The following is a 20,452-nucleotide window of genomic DNA, read 5'->3' on the forward strand; positions in this document are numbered from 1 at the left end:
CATTCTTTCATGTAAGAAAAGGCAAGGAAATGGGGGCATGGGAGGGAGAAAATGAAGAAGAAAACACAGCACAGGATTTACAAAATCTTGTCCATCGCTTTTCTCAGCCTCTGCATGGAAAACATCTGCATGTTACAAAACACTTTGATGTCTGCCATACAAACTGTGGGCTCTCCTGTCCACTGAATGGTACATTCACAGGGCATTGCTTCTCTGATGTCAGCTGCCCTCGCTGGGAATAGGCAAGCCGAATATTGCTCTGAGCAGCTGAACATACACCACCTGCTGATTCCAGTGAGTTCATTCTGCTTGTCTGCAAATATAAAATATTGAAAGGGTTGCAATTATTGTTCCTTTGGAGATATTAAAGTTTTGAAGCTGCCTCTAATGACTGATGTAGAGTAGTAGAGCATGAGCTTTCCATGGAAAGTTGATGGCTACTACAAGATAGACCTTGTGTGGGTAAAATAAATAACATCTTTCTCTTAGGAGCTAATGCATGATGTTTGGTTAACCAGTGGTGCCAAATCCAATGGGAATATACCTGTAATTATACCAGGAAACCATGTAGCTTTCGAAGTTCAGAAATCTGCTGGGTGAAACGCTGACCGGTAATGCAGGAGACCAGCAGAGATGTTTGCAAAGGTCCCTGTTGGGGCTTTATGTCTACATATAAGAACTTGGCTAACCAGTTCTGCTTCAAGCCTTTGTGGAGCGCTGCCTGTGCACATGTGGCGGTCTTCATGTTCTTGTTGCTTATTAAAGGCGTAGGAACAGCAGCGGGTTCCCTGTCCTAGGGTCAGTCATAAAAGGCAGCTTAGAAAGAGGCAAAATAGGTGGGCAAAGAGCAAAGGATGCACACGAGGCCAAATGTGCGTGTAAAACAACTGTGCTTTTAATCCGTTGCAGCAGCTCAGCATCTGACCGCTCACTTGGGATGGGATTCCTCTGGCTGTATGTGGACATGTAGAGCGAAATGGTCTTCGCAGCTGTCAGGGAGCGATACTGATCTCATCCTAAGGGAGGCATCTGCTGTAGGCCAGGTGATTTACTCCCCAGAAGCACCTACTCACTCCATTAAACTCCAGAGGGAGGTGAATGTGGCTGAGCAGATGTAGATACCAACATTGTTGGGAGTTAGGTGAGAAAAAAACCCATCCTTTGCTGCAAGGCAAGAGGTGATCAGGCTGGCTCCTAGGGAAAAACAGCAGGTCGATGAGCGAAGGGTCAGTCAGACAAATCTGCTTGAAGATCTGCTGACCTCTCTCCAGCCTAGCCCAGTAACAGAATTGTGCATTTGGAGAACTAGTCCTGAAATACTCGATTACCTTTTGCCAACAGGTGTGACATTGTTTCTAGGTTGTGTTTGGAGACAGTCGTGTTGGAAAAGGCAAAGACAGCCTCTTGGTATGGCTGGAAGTGGTCAGCATTGGACAATTTGTGAAAAATCCTGTTTGCTGATCCCTGCCAAACCCCATCTCTCCAGTGGAGCCAAATTTAGCAATGACATCAGTGGCAATGTGCATTAAGTGTCATTAAAGCAACAGAGCTAGCACTATGGATGGACTTGTCCCAGAGGGAGAACATTCCCTTTTGATCTGCTCTGCAGATCCCTTGCCCTCGATGTGTGGATCTGTACACCTCGCTTCTTCCACACGCTGACATCAGTGGAAACTCCACGTTTAGACAGGTGCAAAATATGCGGTACTTAGATGCATCGCGGCGATAAGGGCTCTGCACTGCTAATCGTGGAGGAAAATTCCCCGTCCTGCTCCTACCCCACTGTTTAATTTTGTGTTACCTAGCAGGAGAGGATGATTCTATGCTGTATCCTCTTCTGAGATCACTGAGTTTTCTGTATGGTGAGACTCGCCATACCAATATGAGTCATTTAAAGAGTTCAATTAGTAATTTATGAAACTAATTAGCAAGATATTAAAGGCCTAGTGCAACGATGTGCTTCTGAAGTGATCTGATGAAGGCCTTGTAATGCAAACTATCGTATCAGATAGGCTAATAATAAAGCAAACTGGTTCATTCAAAAGAAAATAGTCATTCTGAGGTTACCGTCCTCTGCCATAAATACAGCACTGTAGCAGGGCCAGCACTGTACGATGTCGGTGAGCAAAGGCGAAGGGTTTTTTTATGGGAATGGCAATAGCTTGTAGGTTGCAGTTAGGGATGCATGAGGCAGGGTCACTGTTTTTGTGTAACTGTGAAATTCTGCAGAACTCTTAAGGCTGCATCTGGACTGCAGCTGGGTCGGAGGATCCCAGTGCAAGTCGCTGTGGGCTAGCTTTAAATTCCAGATTTGGGTGCCAGGTGCACTTATGTCACCAGACAAAGGAATGCCCACATTGTCCAGCAGATACGCCCACTGCTCTTTGCAAACCCTTCAGCTCACGCTGAGAGCTCTCCTCAGCCTGAGTTTGGAGAGGGGCAACGGAGATACAGGAGGGGAGGAGAGGAGAGAAGTGCAGTTGATGCCCCAATACATTTGGCCAAAGTTTTCCTTCCTCCAGGTTCCCTGACTTAGACATGGGTGCAGTCCGGTGTGCACTTTGGTCTGAGACAGTCCTCCAAAAATGTCCTGAGCTCAGCTCTTCCTCAGTGCAATATTGAGACTTTGAGCCCAAGCAGCAGCCAGGCTAGCAGCCAGAAATGTGGACAGAAAGCAGATAAGTCACAGGGCTGGGCACACTTGAACTGTTTTGAATCCCACTCATTACGCAGTGATGTAGAAATAGCCTTGGATTATATTTTAAAACTGTTTAGCCCTGACCCACATCCCAGTGAAGTCAATGAGATGTTTGCCAGTGACTTAAATGGGCTCTGGAACAGGCCTGCAATGTTACTAGTGCCTTCAAATGCCTCCTTCACCTGTAGGATGAAAGTCCTTCTCCTGAGTCAATGGGCCTCCTTACTTCTTCCTCCCCTCTCAGTTTCCATGGGCCCCTAGCATGGGAAACTCAGCCTTATTCATCTTTGTATTTCCATGTCTCTGAATCAGGCAGGTTCTGGGTATGTTCCACATAGAAGCCTGTTATCTTTTCAAATGGCAAAAAAGAGGGGATTTTTCCATAGTCACTTAGTTTTTCCACAGAAATGTATTCATGAGAGTTAAACTTGCCCAAACTATGTTAATGTATGTGGTTGGCTTCTGTGCCAATTTTCATTGTGAATAAGACGCAAAATAAAAGGGCTCTTGTGTCTCCCTTTCCTCCTCCCTGAATCCCTCCCATAATTTTTGAGTTCATAAGCCCATTTTGTATGCGAATCAGATCAGGAGAGGAAAGGCAGGGGGATTACTTTTTCTTTTAAACTGTGCCTTTGCTTTTAACTACTGATAGACATGAAAGTTATGACTGAACCAAGAAGAGGTTAATACAAGGGGGCTGGATCTTATAGTTGGTGTAAACTGGGATAACTCCATTCGTCCCGAGCGAACCTTGCTGATTTACACCAACGGAGGACACGGCCTTAGCTCATTAGGGGCTCTCTTCATTGCTGCGTTGTTATTCTAAGGCATTTTCATCTGACAAGAGAAATGGTGTCTCTTTTTAATACAGATGTTAGGACTTCAGCTTGACAGTCTCCTTCCCGAGCATGCACCGTGGGTTACCACAGCACACACAAAACATCAGTTGAGTTTAGGCAGCTCTGTTAGCCACATGGCTATGAAACATTCATAATACAAGCTGTAGCTATTATGAGCCATTTCTCTTTGGTGCATGTCCTGACAAGCTGCTGTTATTAAGTTTCAGTGTATTTCTGTTAATGTTACCTACCTATTTTCATTCCTGTATGCTGTCACACGGAGCTGGTTGGCGTGGTCTTGGGAACTGGGCTTCAAGGCTCCTCCCTGTGAAAGTTGCCAGCTCATTTATTTGTTTCTTTCCAGTGGTTCAAGCTGGTGCGTTATTCAGAAGCTTCTGAAAGAGCGAGGTTGGGTAAACCTCTGATTCAGTTCATTTGAAAGCACCCTTGAAGTCCTCCTCCACATCTTGCCCTCCTGTGGCTCTCAAATAGGCTTGAGGAGGCTAATTTGGAGCCAGTTTCTGAGAAATCATCAGTGCTTCTGTTGGAAATGTCCTTCAACTCGAAGGTCCCTGTCCTTTCTTGCAGAACTGTGATACTTCTAGTTTGGGCCCTGATTCCACCTGATCTTTGTTTCTCAGTCTTAGAGGGCAGAAGTTCAGGAGGAGAGGGGGGCAAAGACAACGTGAGGTGTGAAGGTCAGGTGGCAAGAAGATCACTTGTATTTTATCCTTATCCCAGCATTACTCTGCAGGGGCAGCGGTCACTGGTCCAAATTATGTTCTCCCGAAGGCTGCTCAGATTTGCAAAGCCTGTTAACTTTGCAAGTGGTGGCAAGGACATGGGAGTCTCAAGGAAGCTCTGAGTATTCGCTGCTTTTGATCCTGCTAGTGTTGTCTCCCTATGTTTAGCAACAGAAAGAGCCGTGGTGTGGGAGCTGCTCTAGGCTGTTGGCCGGTGGTATAATCCTTCTGGGATGGATTGCATTAGATGAGGTGGTTTGACTGATAGCTGTAGGCTCTCCTCAGCCCACCTTTGCCCTGTAGAAAAGCTGCTGATGCTGCTGCAGCTACACAGGCGTCTGCACGCAGCCAGCAGCAAAGACCGTGAGCTGTTGTCTCTACGGATGGAGCACACTTCTACCTGCCTGGGCCGAACGGGCAGTGACAGCAATGTGCTAAGTGGTTACATGCAACTGGAAATACTTGGTATCTAAGTGTCATTCCTGACAAGACATTTAGGTTTTGGAGGTAATGTATACTATGTAAGATTAACAGATGGACTAAGGAAGCTCTTTGTAGAACATACTTTCAGCAAACCAGTTCAGTTGGTTTGTTGGTTTTATAGCGCTTCTTATAGGAACCGCCTGCATACTGAGAACTGTTTCTTTTTTATGTGACAGTAATCATGTTAGCATCCAAAAAAAGTGTAATCTTGAGATTGGCTTTAGGAATCCTGAGATTTTAGTATGTAGAGCTGGGCGAAAGTTGCCTTCTGGTTTTTGCATCAGAGACACTGAGGTCCTTACATTCACAGAGGATAAAAACTGACTTTGAATCAGAGATGAGGTTCTTAGGTATGAAAATTATATTAGTGGAAACTCACTATATGTAGTACTACTCACTATAAAATTGTAGGAGTTGGCCACTCTGGCAACACCTGGTATTTGAAGAAATTATTCACAATACAAGGAGAGCCTTTTGTTCATGTGCAGCTGAATATGTAGCAGACAGATCTAAATTACTCTTTGCCAATGTTTTGTTACAGTGGTGGGTGCAAGACCCTTACGGGATGGATGCTGCAAAAATAAGAGGGTACCCACAAGCTCTTTGGCTGGAGTAGGTTCCTGCAGCGTTCCCAGAATCCCTCTGTGACTTGACCACATGAGCCAAGGTGCAGGCCCTGAAGGGCAAGATCTCCTCTTGACAGATCTTGGTGGCTCTCATTTCAGCTGCTACTTTTTGGAGAGGAAGAGAGAGGAGTGAATGCATGGTAGTTGTTTTGTAATCGATAGCCTGAGAAATTTCCATCACAGTTGCAATCTGCTTAGGTGGACCCATGTTCTCCTTTCCCAGCCTGTGAAGAGAAACAAAATATCTGGCAGGCAACAACTAGATTATTTCAGAAACTCCCTGCTCTTCTTGCCGTCATACAAGACTACACAGTCCTGCAGACTTTCTTCCCTTGGTCTTGGCTCTAATCTCCAGTATTCCTGTCCTTTCCTGGGAGGGGGCCTTTTTTCACACATCAGATGTTTATACGGAGGTTAGCCAGGTATTCGTCCAAAGGAACCGGTGTCTTGGGCTCCAAAACAGACCCTGAGCTGGGTCTGTTCATTCAGGAGAATGGCCCAGGGGACCCGCTCACCCACCCACCTCCGGGTGTTCAGGAGCTCTGGCAAGGCTTCGGGCAGCCTGTTTACAGTACATTTTCCAGCTGCAAAGGGAGAAGGGTTTTCTTTGCAGTTGTACGTAAATTGTTGTGGAAATGGAGAGTAATAATGTTCTTGTTTCAAGAATTGTCACGAATGCTTGGTTTTGAGGCCAACCATTCAGCTCTTGTTATCTCTAGGAATCAAGATGTTTATCTGTCTAAATGATTGCAATGTCTCAGGTATTTGAAGGTAGTTCTTCCTATTTGTGGGGAAAAAGAAAAAAAGAATCAATCTTTGTTTCCCAAACTATCAAAAGTTTATTAGCCTCAGGCAGATCTTTTTATCTGCAAGGAATAAAGCAGATATGTCCAGATCCTCAGCCAGTATAAATCAGTTTAATGCCCTTGGCCCATTATTTTTTCTCATGCAGTTTCTCTTGAGTGGGATTTAGGCTATGTTTAAGCATCTACTTGTCTTCATGTGTCCAGTTTGAAGCTTAGCAGAACAACCGTTAGCCCTGGCTCTTGGAGAGCTTGCACCAGATGCCGCCCTGGTCTCCAGTGCCTACAGAGTCGATGGAGTGAGGCTGTGAGCTTTTTGTCAAGTAGCCGAGCAAGACAATTGCTTTGAAAGGTCAGTGGAGAAATGTGAGCTCAAAAGGTGAAGGAGAAGGTGGTGGAGCTGAGTTCCGGTGACCCCAGATATAAGCAGCATGCATATGTGTGCCTCTCAGTTCATGGCAAGGCTGATGCAGTTTTATCTGATGTTTGGGCAGAACTTCACCCAAGGCAGCGGGTGCCCTGGGGGGCTGCTGAAGGTTTAGGCTTCCTGGCTTCCCTGCTTCCCGGCTGAACTGACTGATGCTCTGGCGAAGTGGAGTATGCCTCCAGAAAATCTGGTTGCCACATGAAATCAGCAACGTTTTCCTCCCAAAATAAAACCTACGACTTTCACTTGCAGTTGGTTAGATCGACTAAGGGACATAGAGTTGAAAATTATAATGTTCATAGAGACACAGAGACTCCTCTGCCAAGATTTATGTCAAGAAGAGGATAAGAGCAGTAAAGGAGGCCGGGTCCTTCTGTTTCGGGGTTACTGGCAGCGCAGGGCCCTCTTCCCCTCCCGAGGGGACAGCTACGCTGGCCAGGAGCAGCAGTGGCACCAGGCGAGGAGGTGAGGATGGGGGGCCCGAGGGCCGTAGGTGCAGCGGGTGCTGGCAGCCCTGCCTGCACTCCCTGCTGCCCAGGAGGAAACCTGCCTGAGTCAGCCCCAATCCCTCTGGCAGCTCCCAGCCCCGCCGAGTCCCCCCATGTCTCCCCCAGGCAGGACCCTGCCTTAAAGCCAGGGCAAACCTTCATGCATCCACAGGTGATTTCTTTGGGGACGGGGGTATCAAATCAAAGCAGGTTGGCCCTTCAGGCCGAAAAGGTCAGATTACTGCAGTTCTCCCCCCCCACTTTTTCTTTTTTTATTTTAAGGGTGTGGTATATTTTGTAAGTTTTATGTTTATCAAGAAGTTGATTGTGTAAATAAAATTGCGGCCTTGTGTGCCAAATAGCTGGGTTATGATTTCCTGGAGGAGAGCCAAGGCGGTGTGTGGGAGCATGCCAGTGTTAATATGTTCACTTTGCTAAGAAATACGGCATGTGTGAAGCAGCGAGGGAGGATGCTCTTCCAGCCGTGGCGCTGGTTAACCCTTCCCTGGCACCGTCCTCTCCATGCCTCTGCCGGGCTTCCCCCAGCAGTGGTTCACAAACAATTTGTGCATTCACCGGCAGAAGGGGCTGAGGTTCCCGTGGCCTTACCTGGAGCCCGGCCAAATCAACGTGGGACTTCACAAGGCTCGGGATCCCACCCTGATTCCCCTCCCGTGGCAGGAGCCCGGGTTTTCTTCAGCCGGCGTTTGAAGGCTGCATCGCTCAAACCTCAAAGGGGCCTCCCAGAGAGGCCAGGTCAGGCACGTGCCTGGGGATGCCAGGGCAGGGAAAAGGGCCTTGGGCTAAATGAGAATAAACTCCCCGACTGTAATGACTTTATTCCCTATTTACTACTAAGTGCTATCCAAAGTTTACCCTGTTTCTATCCTGCAGAGGCAGCCAGTTTTTCTCCAGTGGCTGTTCGAATAGCAGCTGAATCACTGAATAGTTTGAGAGTATTTTCTGTGCGGGATGGTGCTGCAGAGGGGAAGCCTCATGTCACTGAAGGCAACGGGAGGATTACTACCAGGCTTTGACAGCACCAGAATTACGCTCTGGTCGCTCGTTTTGTTACTTTTTCCCTACAAATCATGCAGTCCCTGTCTCAGAGCAGCTCGTATCTCCTTCCACTCATCCCTAGGTCATTACATTCTGGAAGTATTTAAAACAAATGAATGCAGAAAATGTAACCTCTTGCTTTTCCACCAAAAAGGAAATAATGAGTCGGCTACTTCTGCAGACAAAGCAAAAGTCGCAAGGATGCATGAAAGGACTTCATTTTGGCAAGCAGCAGGGAGCAGAGTTAGCTGTGTTACAGTGGGGAGGGGGCGGGGAGCCTGTGCGCGGGGAATTCTTGCAACTCAGACAAAAATAGTGACTTCCATTATTTACCTACCTAAGCCGGAAACCTGCTTGCGTTTCAGGCATTTATTGTAATTCCTCACATAGCTGGGAATGATAAGCCCCGCTAACCAGTCATTGCATGCTGACTGAAAATGATAGTTAATGTACACCGTCTACCCAAACAACTTTCTTCTTTAACCCTTTCAAACTTGCCAGGTTTGGGGTTTTTTTCAGATAATATTGCTGCCGATCAGCCTCACCTCAACCGTCCGTCTTCATAAAATTCAGTTTTAGTGGAACTCTTTGATCGCAGTCTAATCTATATGGGAGACTTCTCAGAGCAGTTCACACGTCTAAGATACAATGACAGTTATGGCTCAAATTTCAAAGGAATCAAAGGGAGCCATTTGGCCGACTTCCACTAAATGTCACTGAAATTTGGATGCATAACTCCTATGTGTTCCTTGAGTAGGCTGGGTACTGTGGTTTGAGCCTATTAATGATCCCGAGCCGTAGCCCGCTGCAGTCGGTGGAATTCTTTTCTTTGTGCGCTATTTTGTATTATCTAGGCCCAAATGCCGAGGAGGCGAAAGGGCTTTGCTCTCAGGGGAGCGTATGGGAGAGGAAGCACCCACCTAAAGATTAGAATTTACGCAAGGGGAGCTTACCTTTTCCGTCTGCGCTCGCGCACGTATCCACGTCTTCCTGCAGCCATCCCGTCTCCCCGCAGCCCTCGTGGCTTTGCCGTGTGCAGGAGCGCGCTCGGCTGTCCCAGGCGCCCCGTCCCACGCCGGCTGTCCTCTCGGCAGCGTGTAGCCTGTGTTGCCTGGGCTGGTGTGCCCGTGGGCTTTGTATGGCACACCGAGCTCTAGACCTGAGGTCACCGCTGAAATGCCTGATGGAAACATTTACTAATTTCGATTCGTGGGGGAAGAGAGAGAAAGAGTTTGCAGTTGGGCTCCTGCCCAAAGCTGTTTGCACCGGGATGGTGCATCACGTGTGTCCCGGCAGGCTGTTGTTCTGGGGATTTGGCAACTCAAGGGTACGAGGTGTATATTGATGTTTGGTACCAACGTTATATAAACGCTGCTTGTGCAAGCCTAGCAGCTGATTTTACAAGACATGGGGAAAGACGCATCTTTTTCCAAGGGCAGGATTTAGCCCTAACTGCAATATCTTCCCAGCCATGATACAATAACAATACTTAGCAGGCATGTAGTTCTTAACATCATCAAAGCAATGTACAAGCAGCTGCTAATTAATCCTCACAACACCCCTGTGAGGCAAGTATTACTATCCCCATTTCACAGATGGGGATGATGTGACTTTGGAAGGTCAAGTGACTTGTCCAGAGCTAAACAGTCTGCAATGGAGCTCATTAGTTCCTGGCTCACAGCCACTGCTCGATGTACTTACCCAGCCTATTACTGTATTTTCTTATGCAAATCCCCATGGAAATTAGAAGCCCAAAGCAACCCACAGATCTAAACATGATTCCTTAGATCTAAATGCTGGATCCATTTTGTTTGAAATCAGTTCCGGAGGCCTTCCAGTGATTCCACTGGATTTTGGATGGCGATGGTAAAAAACAGAGTGACTGTCATGCCTGGAGGTCTCCAAGAAAAATGGAGGTCATGAAGCTGCGTGTTGGTGGCTGTCCGGCTTTACCATTGTTTGCACAGGCTCTTCTGAGGCCACCAAACAGTGCCAGGCTAGCCAGGGTGTCGCCGAGATCAGTGAAATGACAAAGAAAAGTTCTGCCTCAGCTTCTGCAGGTGTATTGCAAGCAGTGAGTGGAGATCGGTCTCCCTAGTCCCTGGAAGACTCTTTGGCCACAAGGTTAAAGCTGGCTGAAGAGACAACCCAGGAGAGCCAGCTAGCTGCAGTGAACTGGGGTCTAATTCAGGCATAAAGTTTTTTTTTCAGTATTGGCAAGCTTTGCTCAAAAGCTGTTGTTGTCCATGCAAACTGGCACTATTCTGATGATTCAGAAAATAAGCCAAGCCCTGTTTGGTTTGCACAACCGCAGTTCTTCCGGAAATTGCCAGGGATTTTGCTTGTGCAGGGAAAGGAAAAGATATTCACCATGTAATGTTGGATCAGGACTGGTTCTTGGCCCCATATTTCATGGACTGACAAGTGCACTGCTAGATTTCGTGAGGGTGTCATCATGCCACTGAAAGTTATTTACACTAAGTCACCCTCCAGGAACTGGGTCACAACTTTTTCTTTCATGAGACTTGGCAGCGATCTCAAGGTTTACAAGAAGCTGAAGAGAGGATGCCTATGTGCAACGCCAAAACCAACTTAGATGCAAGGGGAACTGGGCCCTGTGCCACTGATCGGTGCATGGCATGTCGGGCTCTGAAGGCGATGGGACAGGACTTCGCTGCTTTGCGGCTCCAGCGGTTGCTGCTGGTTGCCTTTTGCACTCTGAACAGGTGTAAATGACTACCCAGAGGCAAAGCACGGCAGAATCGGGGCCAGATCTTCAGCTAGTGTCAATCAGTGCCTCGGCTTCAATGGGGCTGCATCAATTTGCCTTAGGAAAGGGTGTAATGTGGGAAACAGAGATAAGGGAATTCATGTTCTAGCACCCTATATCCTATATAATTGCTTAAATAAGAGCACAGCCCAAAACGGGTTTGCCAGATGCCGGGGTGGTGCAGAATCAATCCTGTGTTTTACGGGCGGGTTTATACACCCAAAGGGAGGAAGCTGTGGCCAGGATGGGCTCACCTCCTGCTCGCTGCAGCAGCGCAGCTTGGGTACCCGCTGTCGGGAGGGAGGTGGTTGTGTAGACCTCAGCACAGAGCCCATACAGGAGGCCTTACATTCTGGTGGCTGGGCTGTGCTCAGGCCATGCCTCCGTATCTCCTCTGCTCCTATGACCCACGGTAGCTGGAGTGAAGCCAGCGCAGGCCTGTGAGCTGGAGCAACAATCATACCTTTGTTTTGCCAGGCAGATGAATAGATAGATAACAGCGAGTTAATGGATGGCAGCCCCTTCCCCCCACAAACGTCAGTCCTATCACTCACCTCCTCCCCCAGCAGAACGAGGCCTCGGGGACAGAGAAAGAGCGCAAAGCCTAAAACTAACCCATTGCTTTGGAACTCCTCAGCGAAAGGGGCTGATAAGAGAGGGCTGAGATCAGGAATCAGATTTCAGGGGTAACAAATGAATAACCAGAAAACGGAAGGATGCCGAAAGGGTTATCAGAAGAGAGCGAGATGGTGAGCACGTCCCAACAGCTTCTCTTCTGAAAAAAAAAGAGGAAAGGTGTTTCTCTTGTAGCAGCTACAAACACAAAGAGCTGTTCAGGCCACTTTGCGCCCACCAAGACCCTGGAAAGACGAAAGGGCATCCCAGAGCTCTGGTGGAGGTTTGTAAGCTGTTAGTCAAGTACTGTTTCCATGCTGGCAGATTCCCGGGAGCTGTAAGCCCCACTGTTTCGTGCTCTCACTGGGAAGCGATCAGCACTGGAAAGACTTGGGGAGTAGACAGGGCTCATGCAGCAGGCTCTGGCTCAGGCTGGGCAATGTGGTTTCAATTTAGGAGCTCTCCTTTCAAAAGCCTCCATAAAAGCAGCCTGAATATAAAAGCCCATGTTCGCACAGCGCAGAAGCGTTGGGAAGACTGTCCTCACCTCTAGAGAGGAGTAAGATTCAGCAGCGGAGGCTTCACAAAAGCACTGCAAAGGTAAAGTTCACACCTCTGCAGATCTCACAAAAAAGTTGTTGGAGTCACTGTGTGATCCAAGTAAGGTATTTCCCCTGCTGAGACACGGGCCTTTCGTATATTCTTTGCAGAGGACAGATTATCAAGAGTCAGCAGTACGGTGGGAGAGAGGCATCAGGGAGCCTTTCCTCTTTTTGGGATGGTGAGGAGGGGGAACCCACTTGCTATCTTTCACCCCAGTGGTTGTTTAACTTGGAGGAGGAAGGCGGACAGCTATGGCAAGGTTGCACGGTTGCTCCGGCAAGCACAGTTAGCAGGTTTCTACTCGTTATCGGGGTGATCTGGACAAAGCTATGAAAGGGGCTAAAAACAGGCAAGGAGGATCCTGGGGCCTTGTCCCTCCTGCCTGGCATGGGGTGACCTGGGCTGGTTTTGATTCTGTCTTTAAAATAAAGGTAAGCCTGAGGAAAGGGAGGAGGAGAGATCTGCCTTTGAGAATTTGTTTTCTCATTCCCAGTAGGTGAGCCTGTCTACTTACTCACTTGGCCATGTAGTAGTTAATACAATTTTCTTGATAATAATAGTTTGGGGGCTCTGAAAAGCCAGCAGGTGGGAGCCAGATAAACCAGTTGTGAAGGTAAACATTGACAACTCCTCAGATGGCCCCAGCCATCTCCAGCCAGGCTGCGGCAGCCTTGGCCGTGGGGCTGGAGAGCCATCTCCGCCTGCTCTGGAGGCCAGAGAGCTCCCTTGAGGCAGAGGAACATCGTCATCAGCAGCCTCAACGGGTGTCCTTGAGCCGCCCACCTGAGTGGTGAATAGGCTACGATTACGGTGTTTTCCTTCTTTTGAAATTCTGGATTTGGAGCCCACATCAGTCCCCTGGTTTTGCACCTTCAGGGTTGCTGGTTTTGAGCATCTCTGGGCAGACCCAAGGCCAGCTGGTGCCGTCGCAAGGACAGGGGTTTTAAAAGCCATACCAGGTACCATGAGACTTGGGGAAGAGTTGGAATATTAGGCAATTTTCCTGGCAGCTACTCTAAGAACCATTTTTGGGCCTGGCTTACGTGAAAAATTGCCTTGATACAATTTTTTTGTTAGGAAATAATTCTGTGTTAATTTTCTTACCACTGGTTATAGTGAGACAAGACCTCGTGAATGCAGTTATTTTGGTGTCAAAGTGACTTATACCATACAACTTTTCTTTCCAGTGAGAGCTGTAGTGCTTTCATTATTCTAAAATATGCAAAGATGCACTACCTTTGTATGTAGATGAGATGTTAATGGCAAAGACTTCATTGCAGCACGGTGAGGGTGAGCAGGAAGGTAATTATAGTCTTGCTTTTTATTGTTCTTATATAATGCTACTGTGGATATTTTCCATCCCAGCTGTGGCTCCCAGCCTGCCCAGTCTTACTTTCCATTGCGGTGTGGATTTTGGATCCCACAGATTCAGGGATACATGGCAGGATATCACGGAATGGCTCATTTTCCCCTGCGCCATGACCATGGAGGTGCAGAGGCAGACCTGTGCTTGCAGATTTTGTCTGTGCGTGAAGCCAGGGATGCTGTCCCGTTTTCTTTTCATAGTCAGTTTCCTAGAACCAAGGAAGAGCTTGACCCCAAAGCTGGATTCTTAAAGCAGCAGATTTTTAAGGATACTTGAAACCTGAACCTGGATTTCACCCCAAATCTTGTGAGCAGTGTTTGTACTTACGATAAATCAGATCTGCACTATATGATCAGAAATCACGCAATAACTTTCAACTGTCCTGTGCAAGCATCTTCCCTTTGCAGAATACAACCACCATCAGTCTGACACTTCTCTGGAAGAGCTGGGCTGTAGGTCAGTGTGCTTTTGTTGGGCTCCATGTGTCTGCTGGCTGCGTGGCAGCGCTGGCTGAGCCTTGCAGGTGGGCTCAGCTGTGTGGGGACCTTCCCTCAACGCCAGGGGAGCTGTACCTCTGGAAATCCCAAATTAACAGATCAATTCCTCACATCCTTTCAGGTGAGATTTCCAAGCAGGGAAATCAAGGGTAGAAAATGAGACGTACAGCAGCTTTTCTTGGACTGTGTGTTATTCCTCCCCAGTAGCTCTTGACAAGTTCTGCAGAATGACTTCATAAAACCTTTCCCTGAGGTGAGAGCATTCTTGCAACTCGGAGAAGCAGAAATCTCTACAAGAGCTCAGTAGGTCCTACAAGGCGTTTCACACCTGATTGAGTACTAACAGAAACATTTAAGGAATATGAAAAAACCCCATTCTTTAGGGTTGCATCTCATGTCCAGCAAAGATACCATCAGGGATCTGACACCTGAACAATCCTTATGATGGCACATTTAGATCTTCTGTGATTCCTCAGGGAGATAACAAGAGATAATAGCACACATCCCATGAAGTAACTGGTAGGGCTATCAAACTTCTCGTCTCACCACCTCTGTGATGCTGGGTCACAAATCCTTTTGTTATATGCATGTAGAAGAACTAGCATGTTGAAACCTGTTAGCACTACAATGACATTATTATTAGCATTACTCCTATTAACACCACTACTGCTACTAATATGTTAATGAGTCATATCATTAATAGATTAAGAATGAATTATGTACTGAGGTAATGTATGTTACACTTTGATTTCAAGTGAAGGTCATTTGCAAATGTCATGCATGCCTTACTGTGGGGATGTATTTCCTTGCTTAGGAACTCCGATGCTAGAGAAACATTTGGCATTGCTCCTGTTTTCCTAGCTGTTTTCCACAGAATTGCTGTTTGTTAAATGGTGCTACTTATTTTGCTCTTGTTTTCGTTAATGAAATAAGAAAGGACCTAATTCTATATTTTTTGAGGCCCAGAATTTCCCGTTAGTTTTGAAAGGAACAAGGAAGACAAGAAAAAATACAGGGCCAGTCCTCAAATGTGCTCTTTGAGGTAGTAGGTAAGAGACAGTGAAGCATGCCTCTTTCCGACTCCTGCAATTTCAGAGAAAATTCCCAGAGAAGCTCCTTGAGCATGGTAATATCCGTAGTCTACCTACCGTGGCCCGGACAACGCTTCAGCAGCATGCGTCCCACAAAGTAATATTCCTCAGTGTCAACAGAACGATATTTGATTTATATTTGCAGGTTTGAAATTTGATGCTGTGATTTAATTTTTGGAGGAACTGTGTTCCCTTCCAGGGGAAATTCTTGTTTAAGAAAGAAAGAAAGAAAGGAAGGGGGTGGGGGAAGAAAAAAAGAAGAATGAGAATGATAGAGGTTACGATAGTATTACGTTACCAATTGGATAAACTGACAAAACAGCCTACTGTGACTCGGAGACTTTAATTTTGTACCTTTTGGCAACTTCTTAAAGCAGAAAATGAGAGCAGTACTGTCAACAGGGCTTTTGATATTTCTCGGTGTTTATACTAGAGATGAAAGTGCATTCTGAATTAGCGTAGAAGGCAGCAGGCCAGATTCTGACTTTGGCGACAAGAGGTGATAAACGCTGCAGATCTACCCCCCTGTAACAGCGGGTAGGAAATGGTTCTCCCGTTGCACAAGATATTGTGAGATTTCAAGTTTTTTCCATTCCGCTTGAAAGACACAGGATCCGTAAAGGGTTTGTTTTTTTCCTATTACCGCAATAAACCAGTAGGTAGCCAAGTCACTCGCTTGGCGTATGGGAGACCCAGCGTCGTGTTCCTGCTCTTTCTGGTTCAGTGTTCTGGCCTCTGGGCTGCAGAATTGGTCTCGCTGTTACCAGCAAATATTTGATGACTTACATCCAATATGAACTGACTCCTACAGGAAAGCAACACCCAAGAATGGCCTCTTGCCTGGGGGTTAAGGTATCCCTCTTGGATTTAGGAGATCCAAGTTCAACTCCCTGATCTGTATCAGGCCTTCAAATGTACGTCTTTGGTGCTCCAGCTGAATGCTGAAACCGTTGGCTGCTCTGGGCAGGTTTGTTTATGTGTGTTTTGACCAGAAGTTTCCTCCTGGACCAGAGCAACCTTTTCCCAGTGGAAGTTTTGCTGAAGCTGATATGTATAAACAACCAAAAAAAACCATGTTGGGGGAGGCGACAAACTATCAGAACCAATTCTCTGCACAGGTATGAGTTAAGACATATGTTTGCCAGGGATTCAAATCAGTCTCTGTGCCATTGTGTCCTTTTGCTAAGATTTAATGGAAAGAGCTGTAAATTGTGGTTATGATTAGCCAGCAAGAAAGGTATCTGTCAGGCAAGTTCTGCCACCCTTACTCATGTGCAGTATTTCATTTTGCAGGCTGTCTTGGCTGCTTTGCTGGACCGTCCCTGTAAGGCCGCTCTGCCCTGCTCCTCTCTGCCTCCAGCAGTGCTATTAAGGGAAGGAGGGAGTTGTGAATTCCTGCAGTCTCTGGTAAGGTACAACTTCCTTCCTTGCTCACAGCTAATGAGAAAGGCTTCACCTCTTCTCCAAACCTTCTTGCCTGTTTATTTATAGAGGCCAGTATCCAGACAGTATGGGTAATGCTTCAAACCAGACTTGGACCTGGGATGTAGGCTGGTCCAGCTCAGCTGCACAGTAGAGTTTTTGTTGGGTGGAGGCATCTTAGTGTCCTGCTTGGGACATAATATCTTGCCTCTAAATAAATGGTCTGCCCTGCAGGGTAAGGTGATTCTCAACATGAGTGAGGCTGGTGGAACTGGGCTTATAAAAATATCTGAGCAGTGGAAGAAAATAACTGCTGTTTTCCAAGAAGATGCATTTTTCTATTTTAATTTTTTAAGGCTGTGATAAAATAAATGTTGTCTATGATGTAAAGCTGAAGGGTTGACCAGAACTTCCTTTGTGGTCAAGCTCTTTTTTTATTGATTGATTTTTAAGTCCTCTAAATTTGTCAGGCTCACAAGTGCAGCGGTGACTTAAGTTATAAGAGAATGTTTGTGTCTTTAAGGAAAAATACAGCGACCCCTCCTCCCCTTGCCCTTCTCAACCTTGCAAGGAAACCTAGAGTTGGCCAGAATATTTTTTCTCCCTCAGTGGAAAATGTTGATTAAATACCCAGAAAAAATAGCAATTAAACCCCCCAGACTCCTAAATCCCAAGAATCTTTAATGGGAAACTGCTGAGTATGGAATAGTTGCATAATTTTGGCTGAAAATGCACATTGGCATTTTTTTGGTAGAAGCTCAACACTTTAAGGCAAATGTCTTGAAAAAATCACTTTTCTGTTGATAAAAAGAGATATTTTTTCAGATGTTTCTATGGAAGCTGTACTGCAGTAGAGTTGGTTGAGCAAAGCCATAGCCACATGGCTGTGCCGCTGAAAGGCACCTGAGTGACTTTCCATACTAATTTTTTCTTCCTGAGCCAGAAATTGTTTCAGTTCAGCTTTTTGGTCATTCTTCACACCAGGACAGACATCAGGGTTTGGGCTGGGATCATTTGAGTGGTCAAGTCCAGTCATGTCACACCGTACTGCTGCTGCTGTCAGCCCCTCAGGGTCTGGCATCAAGCTTTCTCTGTACTTTTGGGGCACATCTTTGCTTAGCTGGTTTTACTGGGGTAGAATTCCGCCTCTTATTACTCCCCACTGGCATACACTGCTTCACTGCTGACTCGGGTTTGTTCTACAAACAACGTGCAAGTGTTGTGTGTGGAGGTACAAAATACAAAATGACCAGGTGAGATGACCAGGTTATGGCAAGTCAGTGACCCGAATAGCGAAGCTCAGCTGAACTCTGTGTAGTGAGGTCACAAAGTACTCAGTCCTCAAATAATACAAAATTACTCCTCTTCCTTCAAAATCCATGCCTACTTGTGTAGCTAGCTTTTGAATGTGGAAATATATGGCATCTGGATATATGAAGTGAATTCCAGGGAAGAGAAAACCAAACAACATGAACATGGAAGAGCTTTGCAAATCCATGTAAACCCTGCACTGTTTCTCTTATTCCCTGGGCATGTTGGCTGCTTCTCTAGTGCATTACTCAGGGGTTCTCAGGGTTTTCTGTGTTTAGGGTCTGATCCCTCTCCCATCTGACTGGGTCTTGCTTCTGGTTGAAGATTTAGAGAAGAGCTGGATATGAGCAATGTGCAAGACTGGAAAGAGAAAAGGTGGAGCCACGTTTTGATATCAGTTGAGTTTGTTTACACCATTTAGGATGTGGACTTCCCTGCTTTGTTTTCGCTCAAGGAAAAGAGATACAGAGAAGTTAAAGGAGCTCCTGTGTATGATTGCACAGTCAGTCAGCAGCAGAATCAGCCATGTAGGTTGCCTGTGGGGGTATTTCTTCACGTTGGCTCAGTTTAGCTGTCGTTGAGGTCAGTTTTTCCAGTGATCTCTGTTATGGGAGCTGAGGTTGGCCATTTCTCATCCACATCCCAGTTGGCGTGGGGCCCTTCGATGGCCAGGAGTACAGCTCCAGAGTAAACTAGATGCTGACAAGGTAGTTTTCAGTGGCACTAGGGAAGCGAGTTAAGAGAAGGGGAAGAGATTTTGTTCCACAGACCTTTGTTTTAAAGGATATTTTGGGGTGCAAGTTAACCTTTCCTTGGGTCTCTTGCCAGCAGGTGGGAACCTTTTTAAGTTTTCCTTTTTCTGAGAAGGGCTGAATCGTCTGCCCTAAAGCATCCCTTAATGCAATTAAAACCAGCAGTACTGCTTCTCCAACACTGGGGCCTCAGATACTGGGAGGGGAAGCGGTGGCTCTTCTTTGAAGTCCCACCTACGTGAACATCAGTGGCAGGACTTCAAAGGGAAGCTGCTGTTTCCTGTTGGAGCTCAGCCCTGGTGCTCAGCACTGCTAACAAAGCAGTCGGACTGGTTGTAAAGGCACTGATCCAGCAGAGAACTTAAGCACATGCTTAAGTCCCTCAGGACTTAACCGCGTGGTCTGCTGGGTTGGGACTCGGCTCGTCTGGCAACCGGACCGACGGTCAGGGTTACATCTCTCAGGTCAAATTTTCAAGGGGAAGAGCCAGGTTAAAAAGCCTTTCACAAATGGCTTCATGGGTGCTGCGAAGTTGGGCTCACCATTCATAACCCAATGACTTGGGGCACCTGTGCCGCAGCAGGAGGTGGAAATGCCACAAGCAATACTACTGAATTTAGCAGACAACCGGGAGACAGGCAACAGGCTGCAGTAACTATCAGCAAATGCTTGTAAATCATTAATTCAGAGCTAGCCTAAATCAGCATTGTTGAGTTCAGTTAAGAGGAGCTGGCCGGGTGAGGATCTGGCCCAATAAATAGAGTTGTAAAGATGGGAGTCTATTTGCAAACAGGTAAGAAATGCTAAAGGCACAGTCACTCAGCCCCACCTTTTGCTGAGTAATGTTTTATTTTGGCGTTAGTTCCTCTGCTGTCTGTGGAGCTACTTGCAGACTAACGGATGGCGGAATTGGGGTGCAATTTTCTAGCAAGCATTATTTAGGTAATTCGTGTAATTTGCACCAACGTACTCTCTCAGTTTTTGTCCTCAGGCTACAGACAGACCTTGTAGTCGTGATCTGCAGCTGGTGCACAGGTACCATACTGCTAGCCCTGTTCTCAGTATCACGTCATCCCCTCTTCGGTAGCAGTGCAGCATGAGAGCTTCTCCCTCATCACAACCTACACGAAGCCCCATGGTTGCCTCATGTGTAGCAATTAAAGGATGTCTGGGAGATGTTCCATGCTGGCAGCATGGGGTTTGCAATTGGAAAGGCTGCTCTTCCTTGTGGAACAGATATATCGGATTGAACTTTTGTAGGCTGTGGGAATAAACAGGACACAAAGCCTGAGAAACCCCAGTAGTTTCCAGGTCCTGCTCCCTGAGGTCCTCCTGTACTTGGGGTAGCACAGCCCGCCAAACCCGATAACAGACTGCCGTTTTCCTCCACCTTGCTGTTCTCTCTATAGGGGACCCCATTGCCTAGTTGCTAATCCCCCATCCCAAGAAAGTGAACCAAGAACAGTGTATTTCCTGGAGGTTGTCATCCGAGACAAACGGGATACATCTTCATTTGGATTATGAAAATACCTATGAAACTGTTAGGACACTGGATGTCACCAGCAGCCATCCAGGTTCCCAGAAGAAACTTCTGATGTATCTTCACTGTGCGGATGAGCGCTGCCTAGTCGGTGCTGACCAAAGCAGCGAGACTTACTCAATTCTGTGCTGACCCGCTCTGTTACGTGCCCGCGGTTCTGTGGCACTGCCCAGAGAAAGTAAGGCCCCCACACTCCGCTTCTTGGCTCAGGTGTAGGATGCTAGTACAGTGCTAATGTTACTGTTAGCGCTGCACGATATGTCCTTGGCATACTCCTCGTGGGCTCCGGTTGGTGTCTCCACTCTGTGATTTTGTGAGA

General features: G+C 46.8%; 1 protein-coding gene across 2 annotated transcripts in view; it reads left to right on the plus strand.

The window, feature by feature from the left end:
- The window catches only part of BMP2 (bone morphogenetic protein 2), a 346,349-nt gene that overhangs the window by 196,608 nt on the left and 129,289 nt on the right, over positions 1–20,452 (plus strand). For both annotated transcript variants that reach the window (XM_087775975.1, XM_087775974.1), the window contains exon 4: positions 16,402–16,515. The gene's annotated coding sequence lies outside the window, so the exon portion shown is untranslated. The remainder of the gene's footprint in view (positions 1–16,401; positions 16,516–20,452) is intronic.

This window comes from Nipponia nippon, unplaced genomic scaffold (genome assembly GCF_047370975.1).
Source record: "Nipponia nippon isolate SJK-2023a ecotype South Korea unplaced genomic scaffold, ASM4737097v1 scaffold_4, whole genome shotgun sequence".
Taxonomy (NCBI): Eukaryota; Metazoa; Chordata; class Aves; order Pelecaniformes; family Threskiornithidae; genus Nipponia; species Nipponia nippon.